General features: G+C 38.3%; 1 protein-coding gene across 1 annotated transcript in view; it reads right to left on the bottom strand.

Moving 5' to 3' along the window:
* LOC141302359 (putative ATP-dependent RNA helicase DHX57) overlaps positions 1–17,781 on the bottom strand; it is a 44,421-nt gene that overhangs the window by 16,759 nt on the left and 9,881 nt on the right. The window lies entirely within an intron of this gene.

Genomic DNA, 17,781 nt, shown 5'->3' with positions numbered 1-17,781 from the left:
TTTTATGGCTGAGTTATAACAAGTTTTATATCCATGGCGAGACCTCGAAATTTGTCAGGCCGCCACGGACACGCCCTTCAACGAAAACTCAAGATCTTCACAATTTAACATCACTAAGGCCTTTATATTAGACTGACCGATTTTGGTGTTGATCTGTATAAATCTCTAGGAGGAGTTGGTTGTAGAGTACAGCATGACACTTCCTGTTGCCTGCAGGTGGCCCTATGACTATAACTGAATATGGATATGTAGATGTCATCAGGTCAGGAGTGTTATCACACATGTGAAGTTTGGGACAGATTGGACATTTTATGCCTAAGTTATAGCAACTTCCTTTTTCATGGCGAAACATCGAAATTTGCGAGGCCGCCACGGACACGCCCTCCGATGAAAACTCTAGATCTTCACAATTTAGCGTCACAAAGGGCTTTAGATTAGACTCTGAAAATTTGGCGTTGATCCGAATAAATCTCTAGGAGGAGTTCGTTCAAGTACGAGGCCTGAAAATGGCAAAAATGACACAAAATTTGTTGAGAAAATTAAAAATAACCGACTTCCTGTTGGGTGTCAAATTTTGCTCCAAGAGGCTTTTTTGTAGGTATTGGTGTGTTACATGTGTGTACCGATTTTCGTGCATGTACGTGAATCACAGCTGAATGCGCACACCGCAGAACGTGTAAAGGTGGCGCTGTCGAGCCATTTTGCCACACCCACTTCTGCAACCCATATCAGACGTAAATTTTCGCCAGGTCTGATGTGTGTGCGAAGTTTCATGAGTTTTCGGGTATGTCTAAGCCCTCAAAAATGCGATTCATTTTGGAGAATAATAATAATAATAATAATAATAATTAAAGCTGCAAGCAGCGATTAACGGGCCCTCGCACACGGGCTCACCGCCGACCGGTGGCTTTAGGAACACAGCAAATGGTGGGTAGTATGCTTTTAATACAGTAAAAATAGGAGAAATATGTCAAAGTCACTTAAATGTGCCAAATTTCCTGCTGCCAGCTGGTGGCGCTATGCCTATAACTGATTATTGGCATGTAGATGTGTTCAGGCCACCACTTTCATCAAACATATGAAGTTTGGTGCAGATTGACCTTGCTATGTTTGAGTTAGTGAAAGATATGATATATCTTGCTGCCAACAGGTGGCGCTATGATAATATCTGAATATTTGCCTTTAGGTGTCTTCAGGCCAGGACTCTTACCAAACTTGTGAAGTTTGAGGCAGATCAGACATTTTATGGCTGAGTTATAACAACTTCTATGTCCATGGCGAAACATCAAACTTTGTCACGCCGCCACAGACACGCCCTTTAACGAAAACTCAAGATCTTCGCAATTTAACATCTCTAAGGCCTCTAGATCAGACTGACCAAATATAATGTTGATATCATTAAATCTCTAGGAGGAGTTTGATACAAGTCATTTCCTGTTGCCAACAGGTGGCGCTGTGATTATAATAGAATATTGGCCTTCAGATGTGTTCAGGCCAGGACTCTTATCGAATATGTGAAGTTTGAGGCAAATCGGACATTTTATGGCTGAGTTATAACAAGTTTTATATCCATGGCGAGACCTCGAAATTTGTCAGGCTGCCACGGACACGCCCTTTACCGAAAACTCAAGATCTTCACAATTTAACATCGCTAAGGCCTTTATATTAGACTGGCCTATTTTGGTATTGATCTGTATAAATCTCTAGGAGGAGTTGGTTGAAGAGTACAGCATGACACTTCCTGTTGCCTGCAGGTGGCGCTATGACTATAACTGAATATGGGCATGTAGATGTCTTCAGGTCAGGAGTGTTATCACACATGTGAAGTTTGGGACAGATCGGACATTTTATGGCCAAGTTATAGCAACTTCCTTTTTCATGGCGAAACATCGGAATTTGCGAGGCCGCCACGGACACGCCCTCTGATGAAAACTCTAGATCTTCACAATTTAACGTCACAAAGGGCTTTAGATTAGACTCACCAAATTTGCTGTTGATCGGAATAAATCTCTAGGAGGAGTTCGTTCAAGTACGACGCCTGAAAATGGCAAAAATGACACAAATTTTGTTGAGAATATTAATATTAACCGACTTCCTGTTGGGTTCCGGATTTTGCTCCAAGAGGCTTTTTTGTAGGTATTGGTGTGTTACATGTGTGTACCGATTTCCGTACATGTACGTGAATCACAGCTGAAAGCGCACACCGCTGAACATCTAAAGGTGGCGCTGTCGAGCCATTTTGCCACACCCACTTCTGAAACCCATATCAGACGTAAATTTTCGCCAGGTTTGATGTGTGTGCAAAGTTTTGTGAGTTTTCGGGCATGTTTAGGTCCTCTAAAATGCGATTCATTTTGGAGAAGAATAATAATAATAATTAAAGCTGCAAGCAGCGATGAACGGGCCCTCGCACACGGGCTCACCGCCGACCGGTGGCTTTTGGAACACAGCTAATGGTGGGCAGTATGCATTTAATCCGGTAAAAATAGGAAAAATTATGTCAAAGTCACTTAAATGTGCCAAATTTCCTGCTGCCAGCTGGTGGTGCTATGCCTATAACTGACTATTGGCATGTAGATGTGTTCAGGCTGGCACTTTCATCAAACATATGAAGTTTGGTGCAGATTGACCTTGGTATGTTTGAGTTAGTGAAAGATATGATATATCCTGCTGCCAACAGGTGGCGCTATGATAATATCTGAATATTGGCCTTTAGGTGTCTTCAGGCCAGGACTCTTACAAAACCTGTGAAGTTTGAGGCAGATCGGACATTTTATGGCTGAGTTATAACAACTTCTATGTACATGGCGAAACATCAAACTTTGTGACGCCGCCACGGACACGCCCTTTAACGAAAACTCAAGATCTTCACAATTTAACATCTCTAAGGCCTCTAGATCAGACTGAGCAAATATAAAGTTGATATCATTAAATCTCTAGGAGGAGTTTGCTACAAGTCATTTCCTGTTGCCAACAGGTGGCACTGTGATTATAATAGAATATTGGCCTTCAGATTTGTTCAGGCCAGGACTCTTATCGAATATGTGAAGTTTGAGGCAAATCGGACATTTTATGGCTGAGTTATAACAAGTTTTACATCCATGGCGAGACCTCGAAATTTGTCAGGCCGCCACGGACACGCCCTTCAACGAAAACTCAAGATCTTCGCAAATAAACATCACTAAAGCCTTTATATTAGACTGACCGATTTTGGTGTTGATCTGTATAAATCTCTAGGAGGAGTTTGTTGCAGAGTACAGCATGACACTTCCTGTTGCCAGCAGGTGGCGCTATGACTATAACTGAATATGGACATATAGATGTCATCAGTTCAGGAGTGTTATCACACATGTGAAGTTTGGGGCAGATCGGACATTTTATGCCTGAGTTATAACAACTTCCTTTTTCATGGCGAAACATCGAAATTTGCGAGGCCGCCACGGACACGCCCTCCGATGAAAACTCTAGATCTTCACAATTTAACGTCACAAAGGGCTTTAGATTAGACTCACCAAATTTGGTGTTGATCGGAATAAATCTCTAGGAGGAGTTCGTTCAAGTATGATACCTGAAAATGGCAAAAATGACACAAATTTTGCTGAGAAAATTAATAATAACCGACTTCCTGTTGGGTTTCGGATTTTATCTCAAGAGGCTTTTTTGTAGGTATTGGTGTGTTACATGTGTGTACCGATTTTTGTGCATGTACGATAATCACAGCTGAATGCGCACACCGCGGAACGTGTAAAGGTGGCGCTATTGAGCCATTTTGCCACACCCACTTCTGCAATCCATATCAGACGTCCATTTTCGCCAGGTCTGATGTGTGTGCAAAGTTTCGTTCGTTTTCGGGTATGTTTAGGTCCTCAAAAATGCGATTCATTCCGGATAAGAATAATAATAATAATAATAATAATAATAATAATAATAAACGGAGCAGATTCAATAGGGTCCTCACACCATCGGTGCTCGGGCCCTAATAATAATAATAATAATAATAATAATAAACGGAGCAGATTCAATAGGGTCCTCACACCATCGGTGCTCGGGCCCTAATAATAATAATAATAAACGAAGCAGATCCAATAGGGTCCTCACACCATCGGTGCTCGGGCCCTAATAAACGGAGCAGATTCAATAGGGTCCTCACACCATCGGTGCTCGGGCCCTAATAAACGGAGCAATTCCAATAGGGTCCTCGCACTGCAGTGCTCGGGCCCTAATTAAAGCTGCAAGCAGCGTTGACCGGGCCCTCGCCGTCTGGCAGTCGCCATCCCGATAGCATCAGGAAAACGGTGCCCAGTTGGCACATGCATTCACAATAACCCTTTGGACTAACCCTAACTGTCTCTCCTCCTGTCTGACTCTTTCTCTTACCACCCATCCCACCTCCTTACACTCAGCCACTTACCACACAAACACACACATAGAGTGCAGAGCAGAGTGAGATCAGATTTGTTTTTTAATTTTCTTTCATTCGTGGAGTTTTATATAATTATGAAATGAACTGTGTTTAATCAGAATGAATAGTTATTTGTATGAAAAAAGTTTCAAAGAGTTAGGATGCTGCACTTTAAATATATAATAAATCATTGAAAATTGAAAATGGGAAATGAAATTCTAGGCACGCTATCTGCCTCAAAAACACAGGAAACAAATATTTGAATGTATTTTGTATTTTTTTTAATTTGCCATGGCAACAGCATTTGATGCATCAGGGACGCCTTTACAGACTCTCATCGGCCGTGTTTTTACATCATTCTGATGAAGTTTGAAGAAAATCGAGTACAAATATATTGTTCGTTGTTCGTTCGTGTGTTAGTTCATTAACCAATGTTAACAAAAGAGACCCTATTTTAAATAGTTACCATGTTTTATGATCTACATCCATTTTTTTTATATTATTTTAATGATCTATAAGCATCTGTGAAATAATTATAAACAAATATATTAAAAATAAATACATATTTACTTAGTTGATGTATTTGTTTCTCATTCTAATTAAGTGAACTGAGCAGTATAGTGTCATACTTATAATATTTTTTATTCTATCAGTGAGATTGTATATATGTATATAAATCATATAATTTTTCCTTAAAAGATAAAAAAAATATTTTAATGCTCTTTAAGCACCTATACAAAATAATTATGTAAAAGTACACTGACAGTACAGTCTATATCAACTGATTCTATGGATTATTTTCATTCTTATACACTGAGAATGAGCTATATAGCGTTAGAGGTCAAACGATTCCTTATCTTATGAGGACCTCTAGTGTTCATCCCTGGTATTAGAGCTTTAATCTGACAAATTTATGTGACACTTTTAATGTTTTTGGGGCCTCTGAGCATGATAACATTTTGAAACTACACGTATTTCCTAAGAATTTCTTGTTCTTTATATGTAAAAAGTTTTGATGAGTTAGAATAATGCAATTTAAAGATATATGAAAATAACTCTTCATCTTTTTTATTGTTACTTTCATAAATCACCACATCAACACCGTTCAAGATGTCCCAAAGCCGTTCACAATTTAACATCTTCAGTATCTTGGCATCATGTTGACAAAGTTTGGTGTGAACTGTCTGATTCTGCTATGAGTGATATGAATTTATTCACAGCTATATTTAAAAACACAGGAAACAAATGTTAAAGTTTGACATGTTGCCATGGCAACAGCATTTGATGTATCAAGGACCCCTTCACAGATTCTCATCGGCCGTGTTTTGATATTATTCTGATGAAGTTTGAAGCAAATTGAGTAAAATTAAGAGGTTGATTTAAAAGCGTTTTGCAAGCAACACACTTCCTGCTGCCAGTTGGTGGCGCTATAACTTTGACTCATAATAGTCACATCTCTGTGATCGGTATCATACGACGAACAAACTGCTTAAGTTTGGTCAAAATCAGATAAAGTGTGTCAAAATTATTAGACATTTCCTGTTTCTCATTTCTCGCCATAATTTGTCGCCCTGCCACGGCCAAACCGTTCGAGATACCAAAAATCCCCTGGCAATTTTGCATTCCCAATATCTTGAGATCATGCTGACCGAGTTTGGTGGCCATCGGTGGAAAGGTCTAGGAGGAGTATTTCAAATTCCACAGCTTGATTTTTCCAAAAATCCATATTTAAATAAAAATAGCTGACTTCCTGTTGGTCGTAGCTAATGGGTGTAAATTAGAAAGTTGTCCGGCTTGATGAGTCCAATATATGTACCGAGTTTGGTGACTGTAGGACAAAGTAACCCCCCAACTTTTGTCAAAAGGTGGCGCTATGGAGCGCCTGCTCCACGCCCATTTATGGGCTTTTATCAGTGTTTAACTGTCATTAATACAGATGTGTGTGTTGAGTTTCATGAAATTCTAAGCATTTTAAGTGGCTCAAAAACACAAAAAACTAAAGTTAAAGTTTGACACGTTGCCATGGCAACATGATAAAAGTTATGGATAACGCCCTTCACAGATTCTTATCGGTCGTGTTTTGACATTATTGGGATGAAGTTTGAAGCAAATTGAGTAAAATTAAGAGGCTGAGTTTAAAGCGTTTCAAAAACGTCACGCTTTCTGCTGCCAGTTGGTGGCGCTATAACTTTGACTCATAATAGTCAGATCTCTGTGATCGGCATCAGACGATGAACAAACTGCTGAAGTTTGGTCAAAATCAGACAAAGTATGTCAAAGTTATTAGGCACTTCCTGTTTCTCATTTCTCGCCATAAATTTGTCGCCCCGTCACGGTCAAACCGTTCGAGATATCAAAAATCCCCTGGCAATTTTGCGTCCCCAATGTCTTGAGATCATGCTGACCGAGTTTGGTGGCCATCGGTGGAAAGGCCTAGTAGGAGTATTTCAAATTCCATTGCATGCACTTTTTAGACATCCCTGAATAGCCGACTTCCTGTTTGGCGAAGCACGGACTATGAGTGTGAAATTTGTTCGGCCCGATGAGGTCTATATGTGTATGAATTTTGGTGACTGTAGGTCAACCGTTGTGTGCTCCAGAGCCCTTCAAAAGTCGCAATTTTTAACGCTGTGCCATGCCCCCCCCAGGTGACCCCCCCATGTCAAAGTCTGTCCGGCCCTGATGGCCGCAGGTTCCAATGTGTGTGCAAAGTTTCAAGAGTTTTCGTGTATGTTAAGGCCCCCGAAATCCCCCAAAACATTGAAAAAAAAAAAATAATAATAATAATAATTAAAGCTGCAAGCAGCGTTGACCGGGCCCTCGCCGTCTGGCAGTCGCCATCCCGATAGCATCAGGAAAACGGTGCCCAGTTGGCACATGCATTCACAATAACCCTTTGGACTAACCCTAACTGTCTCTCCTCCTGTCTGACTCTTTCTCTTACCACCCATCCCACCTCCTTACACTCAGCCACTTACCACACAAACACACACATAGAGTGCAGAGCAGAGTGAGATCAGATTTGTTTTTTAATTTTCTTTCATTCGTGGAGTTTTGTATAATTATGAAATGAACTGTGTTTAATCAGAATGAATAGTTATTTGTATGAAAAAAGTTTCAAAGAGTTAGGATGCTGCACTTTAAATATATAATAAATCATTGAAAATTGAAAATGGAAAATAAAATTCTAGGCACGCTATCTGCCTCAAAAACACAGGAAACAAATATTTGAATGTATTTTGTATTTTTATTTATTTGCCATGGCAACAGCATTTGAGGCATCAGGGACGCCTTTACAGACTCTCATCGGCCGTGTTTTTACATCATTCTGATGAAGTTTGAAGAAAATCGAGTACAAATATATTGTTCGTTGTTCGTTCGTGTGTTAGTTCATTAACCAATGTTAACAAAAGAGACCCTATTTTAAATAGTTACCATGTTTTATGATCTACATCCATTTTTAAATATTATTTTAATGATCTATAAGCATCTGTGAAATAATTATAAACAAATATATTAAAAATAAATACATATTAACTTAGTTGATGTATTTGTTTCTCATTCTAATTAAGTGAACTGAGCAGTATAGTGTCATACTTATAAGATTTTTTATTCTATCAGTGAGATTGTATATATGTATATAAATCATATAATTTTTCCTTAAAAGATTAAAAAAAGATTTTAATGCTCTTTAAGCACCTATACAAAATAATTATGTAAAAGTACACTGACAGTACAGTCTATATCAACTGATTCTATGGATTATTTTCATTCTTATACACTGAGAATGAGCTAAATAGCATTAAAGGTCAAACGATTCCTTATCTTATGAGGACCTCTAGTGTTCATCCCTGGTATTAGAGCTTTAATCTGACAAATTTATGTGACACTTTTAATGTTTTTGGGGCCTCTGAGCATGATAACATTTTGAAACTACACGTATTTCCTAAGAATTTCTTGTTCTTTATATGTAAAAAGTTTTGATGAGTTAGAATAATACAATTTAAAGATACATGAAAATAACTCTTCATCTTTTTTATTGTTACTTTCATAAATCACCACATCAACACCGTTCAAGATGTCCCAAAGCCGTTCACAATTTAACATCTTCAGTATCTTGGCATCATGTTGACAAAGTTTGGTGTGAACTGTCTGATTCTGCTATGAGTGATATGAATTTATTCACAGCTATATTTAAAAACACAGGAAACAAATGTTAAAGTTTGACATGTTGCCATGGCAACAGCATTTGATGTATCAAGGACCCCTTCACAGATTCTCATCGGCCGTGTTTTGATATTATTCTGATGAAGTTTGAAGCAAATTGAGTAAAATTAAGAGGTTGATTTAAAAGCGTTTTGCAAGCAACACACTTCCTGCTGCCAGTTGGTGGCGCTATAAATTTGACTCATAATAGTCACATCTCTGTGATCGGTATCATACGACGAACAAACTGCTTAAGTTTGGTCAAAATCAGATAAAGTGTGTCAAAATTATTAGACATTTCCTGTTTCTCATTTCTCGCCATAATTTGTCGCCCTGCCACGGCCAAACCGTTCGAGATACCAAAAATCCCCTGGCAATTTTGCATTCCCAATATCTTGAGATCATGCTGACCGAGTTTGGTGGCCATCGGTGGAAAGTTCTAGGAGGAGTATTTCAAATTCCACAGCTTGATTTTTCCAAAAATCCATATTTAAATAAAAATAGCTGACTTCCTGTTGGTCGTAGCTAATGGGTGTAAATTAGAAAGTTGTCCGGCTTGATGAGTCCAATATATGTACCGAGTTTGGTGACTGTAGGACAAAGTAACCCCCCAACTTTTGTCAAAAGGTGGCGCTATGGAGCGCCTGCTCCACGCCCATTTATGGGCTTTTATCAGTGTTTAACTGTCATTAATACAGATGTGTGTGTTGAGTTTCATGAAATTCTAAGCATTTTAAGTGGCTCAAAAACACAAAAAACTAAAGTTAAAGTTTGACACGTTGCCATGGCAACATGATAAAAGTTATGGATAACGTCCTTCACAGATTCTTATCGGTCGTGTTTTGACATTATTGGGATGAAGTTTGAAGCAAATTGAGTAAAATTAAGAGGCTGAGTTTAAAGCGTTTCAAAAACGTCACGCTTTCTGCTGCCAGTTGGTGGCGCTATAACGTTGACTCATAATAGTCACATCTCTGTGATCGGCATCAGACGATGAACAAACTGCTGAAGTTTGGTCAAAATCAGACAAAGTGTGTTAAAGTTATTAGACACTTCCTGTTTCTCATTTCTCGCCATAACTTTGTCGCCCCGCCACGGCCAAACCGTTCGAAATATCAAAATTCCCCTGGCAATTTTGCGTCCCCAATGTCTTGAGATCATGCTGACCGAGTTTGGTGGCCATCGGTGGATACACCTAGGAGGAGTATATCAAATTCCATTGCATGCGCTTTTTAGACATCCCTGAATAGCTGACTTCCTGTTGGGCGAAGCACTGACTTTGAGCATGAAAGTTTTTCGGCCCAATGGGGTCTATATGTGTATGAATTTTGATAAATGTAGGTCAACCGGTGTGTGCTCCAGAGTCCCTCAAAAGTAAAAATTTTTAACGCTGTGCCACGCCCCCCCCAGGTCACCCCCCCATGTCAAAGTTTGTCCGGCCCTGATGGCCGCAGGTTCCAATGTGTGTGCAAAGTTTCAAGAGTTTTCGTGTATGTTAAGGGCCCCGAAATGACCCAAAACATTGATGAAATAATAATAATAATAATAATAATAATAATCCTTAGAAAAACAATAGGGCCTTCGCCCATTCTGGGCTCGGGCCCTAATAATAATAATAATAATCCTTAGAAAAACAATAGGGCCTTCGCCCTTTTGGGCTCGGGCCCTAATAAACGGAGCAATTCCAATAGGGTCCTCGCACTGTAGTGCTCGGGCCCTAATAATTAAAGCTGCAAGCAGCGATGGGAGGGCCCTCGCACCGGGCTCACCGCCGACCTGTGGCGAATGGTGGGCACTATGCTTTTAACATAGTAAATTTAGGAGGAATATGTGGAAGTCATTTAGATGTGCCAGATTTCTTGCTGCCACCTGGTGGCGCTATGTGTATAACTAAATATTGGCATGCTGATGAGTTCGGGCCAGCGATTTTATCAAACATATGAAGTTTGGTGCAGATTGAACATGGCATGCTTGAGTGTAATACATGACATATCCTGCTGCCAACAGGTGGCGCTATTACGGAATATTGGCTTTCAGACGTCTTCAGGCCAGGACTATTGCCAAACATGTCAAGTTTGGTGCAAATTGTACATTGCATGTTTAAGTTAGTGTAAAACAAGTAATTTGCTGTTGCCAGCTGGTGGCGCTATGACTATAACTGAATATTGGCATGTAAATGTATTCAGTCCAGGACTCTTATCAAACATATTAAGTTTGGGGCTGATTGGACATTGCATGCCTGAGTTACAGTAACTTCCTGTTTCATTACATTAAGAGTATGCTTTAGCACTTAGCTAAATGTTGCTAACATGTTTCTAGCATGTTGCTACCCTATTTAACACTTGTTGATATTTTTAAAATGTTGCTGGGCTTCCACAACAGAATTAAACATGTGACTTCCTGTTGCCAGCAGGTGGTACTATTACTATAACTGAATATGGGCATGAGCTTGTGTTCAGACCAGGACTCTTATCAAACATATTAAGCTTGGGTCAGATTGGACATTGTATGCATGAGTTACACTTATTTTTCTTTGTATTAATATCATGCTTTAGCTCTTAGCTAAGTGATGCTAGCATTTTTACTTGATTGTAGCATGATGCTAGCCTATTTAAAACTTGCTAACACTTTTTAATATGTTGCTAGGAGTCCGTAACACCAGTAAACGTCACTTCCTGTTGTCAGCAGGTGGCGCTGTGACTATAACTATAACAGTTTGGGGCTGATTGGACATTGCATGCCTGAGTTACAGTAACTTCCTGTTTCATTGCTTTAAGAGCATGCTTTAGCATTTAGCTAAATGTTGCTAACATGTTATAGCATGTTTCTAGCATGTTGCCACCCTGTGTAACACTTGTTGATATTTTTAAAATGTTGCTAGGCATCCACAACAGTATTAAACATGTGGCTTCCTATTACCAGCTGGTGGCGCTATGACTATAACTGAATACGGGCATGGGCGTGTGTTCAGGCCAGGACTCTTATCAAACATGTTAAGTTTGGGGCTGATTGGGCATTGTATGCCTGAGTTAGAGTAACTTCCTGTTTCATTGTATTATTAGCATGCTTTAGCATATTAGCTAAGTGTTGCTAGCATGCTTTACTATGTTTGTAGCATGTTGAATATTAATTTTGGGTCAGATTCGACATTATATACATGAGTTACAGCAATTTCCTTTTGTATTTGTATAAATAGCATGCTTTAGCTCTTAGCTAAGTGTTGCTAGCATGTTTTAGCATGTTTGTAGCGTGTTGCTAGCCTATTTAAGACTTGTTAACGCTTTTCAATATGTTGCTAGGAGTCCGTAACAGTGTTAAACATGTCACTTCCTGTTGTCAGCAGGTGGCGCTATGACTATAACTGAATATGGGCACTGACGTGTGTTCAGGACCAGAATGTTATCAAACGTGTGAAGTTTGAGGCTGATCGGACATTGTATGCCTGAATTATAGCAACTTCCTTTTTCATGGCGAAACATCAAAGTTTGTCCGGCCGCCACGGACACGCCCTTCGACGAAAACTCTAAAGCTTCGCAATTTAACATCGCAAAGGCCTTATGATGACACTCAGCAAATTTGAAGATGATCGGATGAAAACTGTAGGAGGAGTTCGTTAAAGTACGAGGCCTGAAAATGGCAAAAACTGCACAAAAATCGTACAGGAAATTCAATATAACGGACTTCCTGTTGGGTTTCGAATGTTGCACCAGGAGACTTTTTTGTAGGTATTGGTGTGTTACATATGTGTACCGAGTTTCGTACATGTACGTGAAACGCAGCTCGTGGCGCGCTCCGTTGAAATTTTATAGGTGGCGCTATGGAGCCATTTTGGCACACCCACTTCTGAAAACCGTATCAGATGTAAATTTTCACCAGGTCTGATGCGTGTGCAAAGTTTCGTGAGTTTTCGGGCATGTTTAGGCCCTCAAAAAGACTTTTCATTTTGGAGAAGAAGAAGAAGAATAATAATTAAAGCTGCGAGCAGCGATGAACGGGCCCTCGCACCCGGGCTCACCGCCGACCGGTTGCTTTAGGAAAACAGCAAACGGTGGGCAGTATGCTTTTAATACAGTAAATATATGAGAAATATGTCATAAGTCATTTAAATGTGCCAAACTTCCCATTGGCAGCTGGTGGCGCTATGCCTATAAATGATTATTGGCATGTAGTTGTGTTCAGGCCAGCACTATTATCAAACATATGAAGTTTGGTGCAGATTGACCTTGGTATGTTTGAGTTAGTGAAAGATATGATATATCCTGGTGTCAACAGGTGGCGCTATGATAATATCTGAATATTGGCCTTTAGGTGTCTTCAGGCCAGGACTCTTACCAAACCTGTGAAGTTTGAGGCAGATCAGACATTTTATGGCTGAGTTATTACACCTATGTCCATGGCGAAACATCAAACTTTGTCAGGCCGCCACGGACACGCCCTATAACGAAAACTCAAGATCTTCACAATTTAACATCTCTAAGGCCTCTAGATCAGACTGACCAAATATAATGTTGATTTCATTAAATGTCTAGGAGGAGTTTGCTATAAACCTAATCCCCTGCAAGGACTTCAGATAATGCCAACTGTGAACCAAATGTGAACATTTTCCCTATATTCTGATGATGATGATGATAAGAACATGTAATTCATGATGATAACAAAATGTTATTATTGCTTGCATTACATTCACCATTTCTGCTTAAATCGTTACCTATCTGTACAATTTGAATGTGGATATTGCTTTGCTGGTGACTCCTGTTATAAGACATCACTCTTAAGCGCTACATAACTAAGAATCAATTAGGAAAACGGTGCACAGTTGGCAAATGCATTCACAGTAACCCTCTGCTAGTTTGGATTTTAAGTTTACTGAATTGAAAGGGTTACACTTTAAAATCAACACAGAGACACATACACACAATATATAAAATGTTGCCATCCAGTTTCATTTGTTAACATTAACTATATTAGTTAACATGAACAATAATTAAATAGCATTTATTAATGTTAATTAATATTAAGCTAAAAAAAAAGTATTCATATATTGTTTAAAGGTAAATTAGTATCTTTTAGTTTATGTACTGTGAATTAACATGAACATGAACACAGTTCATGTGGGTGTACAGCAATACACAATAAAGTGCTCTATAAACGCTTAATTCTTTCAAAATATCTTTAAAAATCAAGTTGAGTGTTTTAATGGGGCGATATATATATAACTGATCTTCAAATGATGGTTTTCGGATGTTTTGAACAGATAACAGCAAAGTTTGTTTTGTTGTCAAAGTTTGTCTTGAAATTTTTAATTATTATAATTTTATATTCAATAAATAACACTATGAAAATATTGTCTACAATGAAGATAAATCACTCATGCTTAAAAGTAGTATTTTTCTTAATCTTTTGCTATGTGACTGAATAGGACAAGTTCATGGTACAGTTCAGTAAAAATAAATAAAAAACAACAACTGCAAAATACAAACAATGAAAGATTTAATGACCCTTTATATTTTCTCAAAATATCAGACATATTTATGTCGATTACGCTACAGCAATGTGCATCTTCCTCAAAGATGGTCTTAAGCAAAACAGCATGTTCCACTGGTCTCTCTCCCTTACACCCCTCCCCCCTTCAGTCACTCTTCAGTGACTCAATGGTGACTGAACACAGACAGGCACAGGCAGAGTGACAGCAGGTTTCTAATTTCTTTTTTTAATTTTCTTTAATTCATAGAAGCTTGTATAAAATTGATATTTACACCACTTGCTCAGAATGATAAGATCTCTGTGTGAAAAAAGTTTTAAAGAGTTTGGATGCTGCACTTTAAAGATATTAAAAAATTACGGTTATGTTTTTTACTACATATTTAAAAAATCACCACGTCAACACCGTTCAAGATATCCCAAATCCGCTCGCAATTTAACATCTTCAGAATCTTCTCTTCATGTTAAAAAAGTTTGGTGTGAATACCTTATTTTTCTTAGAAGGAGTGTGAATTTGTTTACAGCCTGATTTTTCCAAAAATCCACATTCAAATCAAAATAGCCGGCTTCCTGTTGGTCTTAGCTAATGAGTTTGATTTAGAAAGTTGTCCAGATTGATGAGAACAATATATGTACAGAGTTTCGTGACTGTAGGAAAAACTAACCCCCCAACTTTTGTCAAAAGATGGCGCTAGAGAGTGCCTGCTCCACGCCCATTTATGACCTTTTGCCAGTGTCTAACTATCATTAATATTGATGCGTGTGTTGAGTTTCATGAAATTCTAAGCATGTTATCTGCCTCGAAAAGACAGGAATCAAATTTTAAAGTTTGACACGTTGCCATGGCAACGGTATTTGATTTATCATCAACCCCTTTACATATTCTCATCGGCCGTGTTTTGACATTATTTTGATGAAGTTTGAAGAAAATCAAGTAAAATTAAGAGGCTGATTTCAAAGCATTTTGAAAATGACACATTTCCTGCTGCCAGATGGTGGCGCTATAACTTTGTCTCATAATAGTCACATTTATGGAATCGGCATCATACAAGGAACAAACTGGTGAAGTTCCATCAGAATCAGGCAATGTGTGCAACAGTTATTAGACACTTCCTGTTTCTCATTTCTCGCCATAACTTTGTCGCCTTGCCACGGCCAAACCGTTCGAGATATCAAAAATCTCCTCGCAATTTAGCGTCCCCAATGTCTTGAGATCATGCTGACCGAGTTTGGTGACAATCCCATGGAATTCCTGGGAGGAGTACGTTAAATTCCAGAGCATGCGCTTTTTAAACAGCCCTAAATATCTCACTTCCTGTTGCGTGGAGCCCATGACATAGAGTACAAAAGTTGTTCAGCTCGATGAGTTCTATATGTGTACGGAGTTTCATATCAATACGCGCAAGTATGTGTGCGCAGTACATCAAGTTTTCAAACTGTGTTCCAGGGGGCGCTGTAGAGGCCCTGAACCACGCCCGGGTCCCAGCCTCTGTGGCGTCCGGACGACGGCAGATTCCGACGTGTGTGCAAATTTTCAAGAGTTTTTGAGTATGTTAAGGCCCCCAAAAGTGCCCCAACGGTTGAAAAAAAATAAAAAAAAAAAAAAAAATAAGAATCCTTAGAAGAACAATAGGGCCTTCGCCCTTTTGGGCTCGGGCCCTAATTAAAGCTGCGAGCAGCGATGAACGGGCCCTCGAACCCGGCTCACCGCCGACCGGTGGCTTCAGGAAATCATCAAACGGTGGGCAGTATGCTTTTATTACAGTAAATATAGAAAAAATATGTCATAAGTCATTTAAATGTGCCAAACTTGCCGCTGCCAGATTGTGGCGCTATGCCTGTAACTAATTATTGGCATGTAGATGTGTTCAGGCCAGCACTATTATCAAACATATGAAGTTTGGTGCAGATTGACCTTGGTATGTTTGAGTTAGTGAAAGATATGATATATCCTGCTGCCAACAAGTGGCGCTATGATAATATCTGAATATTAGTCTTTAGGTGTCTTCAGGCCAGGACTCTTACCAAACCTGTGAATTTTGTGGCAGATCAGACATTTTATGGCTAAGTTATAACAACTTCTATGTCTATGCAGAAACATCAAACTTTGTCAGGCCACCACGGACATGCCCTTTAATGAAAACTCAAGATCTTCACAATTTAACATCTCTAATGCCTCAAGATCAGACTGACCAAATATAATGTTGATTTAATTAAATGCAATCAATGCAAGGACTTCAGATAATGCCAACTGTGAACCAATATGCAAAATTTTTCCTATACTCTGATAATGATGATAAGAACATGATTCATGATGATAACAAAATGTTATTATTGCTTGCTTTACGTCCACCACTTCTGCTTAAATGTCATTGTTACCTATCTGTACAAGTTTTGTGTGGATATTGCTTTGCTGGTGACTCCTCCTGTTACAAGACATCACTCTTAAGCGCTACATAACTAAGAATCAATAAGGAAGACGGTGCCCAGTTGGCACATGCATTCACAGTAACCATCTGCTAGTTTGGATTTTAAGTTTACAGAATTGAAAGGGTTAGACTTTAAAATCAACACCCAGACACATACACAAAAAATATAAAATGTTGCCATTCAGTTTCATTTGTTAGCATTAACTATATTAGTTAACATGACCAATAAATAAATAGCATTTATTAATGTTAATTAATATTAAGCTAAAAAAAGTATTCATATAAAGTTTATGTACTGTGAATTAACATGAACATGAACACAGTTCATGGGGGTGTACAGCAATACACAATAAAGTGCTCTATAAATGCTTTCTTTCAAAATATCTTTAAAAATCAAGTTGAGTATTTTAACGGGGTGATATATATATATATATATATATATATATATATATATATATATATATATATATATATATATATATATATATAACTGATCTTAAAATGATGGTTTTCAGATGTTTTGAAGAGATAACAGTAACGTTTGTTTTGTTGTCAAAGTTTGTCTTAATGTTTTATTATTATTATTTTATATTCAATAAATAACACTATGTAAATATTGTCTATCAATGAAGATAAATTGATCATGCTAAAAAGTTGTATTTTTTAAAATCTTTTGCTATGTGACTGAATAGGACAAGTTCATGGTACAGTTAAGTAAAAAATAAATAAAAAACAACAACTGCAAAATACGAACAATGAAAGACTTAGTGACCCTTTATATTTTCTCAAAATATCAGACTCTCAAAGATCAGACATATTTATGTAATTACAATACAGTATGTGCATTTTTTGTTCAAAGATGGTCTGTAGGATGGCTCTCTACTCTGTCACCCTCTCTGCCTCTCACCCCTCCCCCCTGCAATAATGAGCTTCTCTGTGCCTGACTGAACGCACACACATACTGTAGAGACATTCACCAGAGTGACAGCAGGTTTCTGAGTTATTTTTTTAATTTTCTTTAATTCATTGAAGCTTGTATAAAATTTATATTTCCAGCACTTGCTCAGAGTGATTAGATCTCTGTGTGAAAAAAGTTTTAAAGAGTTTGGATGCTGCACTTTAAAGATATAAAAAATTAGGGTTATGTTTTCTACTACATCTTTAAAAAATCACCACGTCAACACCGTTCGAGATATCCAAAATCCGCTCGCAATTTAACATCTTCAGAATATTCTCTTCATGTTAAAAAAGTTTGGTGTGAAC

This window comes from Garra rufa, unplaced genomic scaffold, assembly GCF_049309525.1.
Source record: "Garra rufa unplaced genomic scaffold, GarRuf1.0 hap1_unplaced_001, whole genome shotgun sequence".
Taxonomy (NCBI): Eukaryota; Metazoa; Chordata; class Actinopteri; order Cypriniformes; family Cyprinidae; genus Garra; species Garra rufa.
Note: the sequence above shows the minus strand (reverse complement) of the source record. Positions and strands in the feature narration are given on the sequence as shown.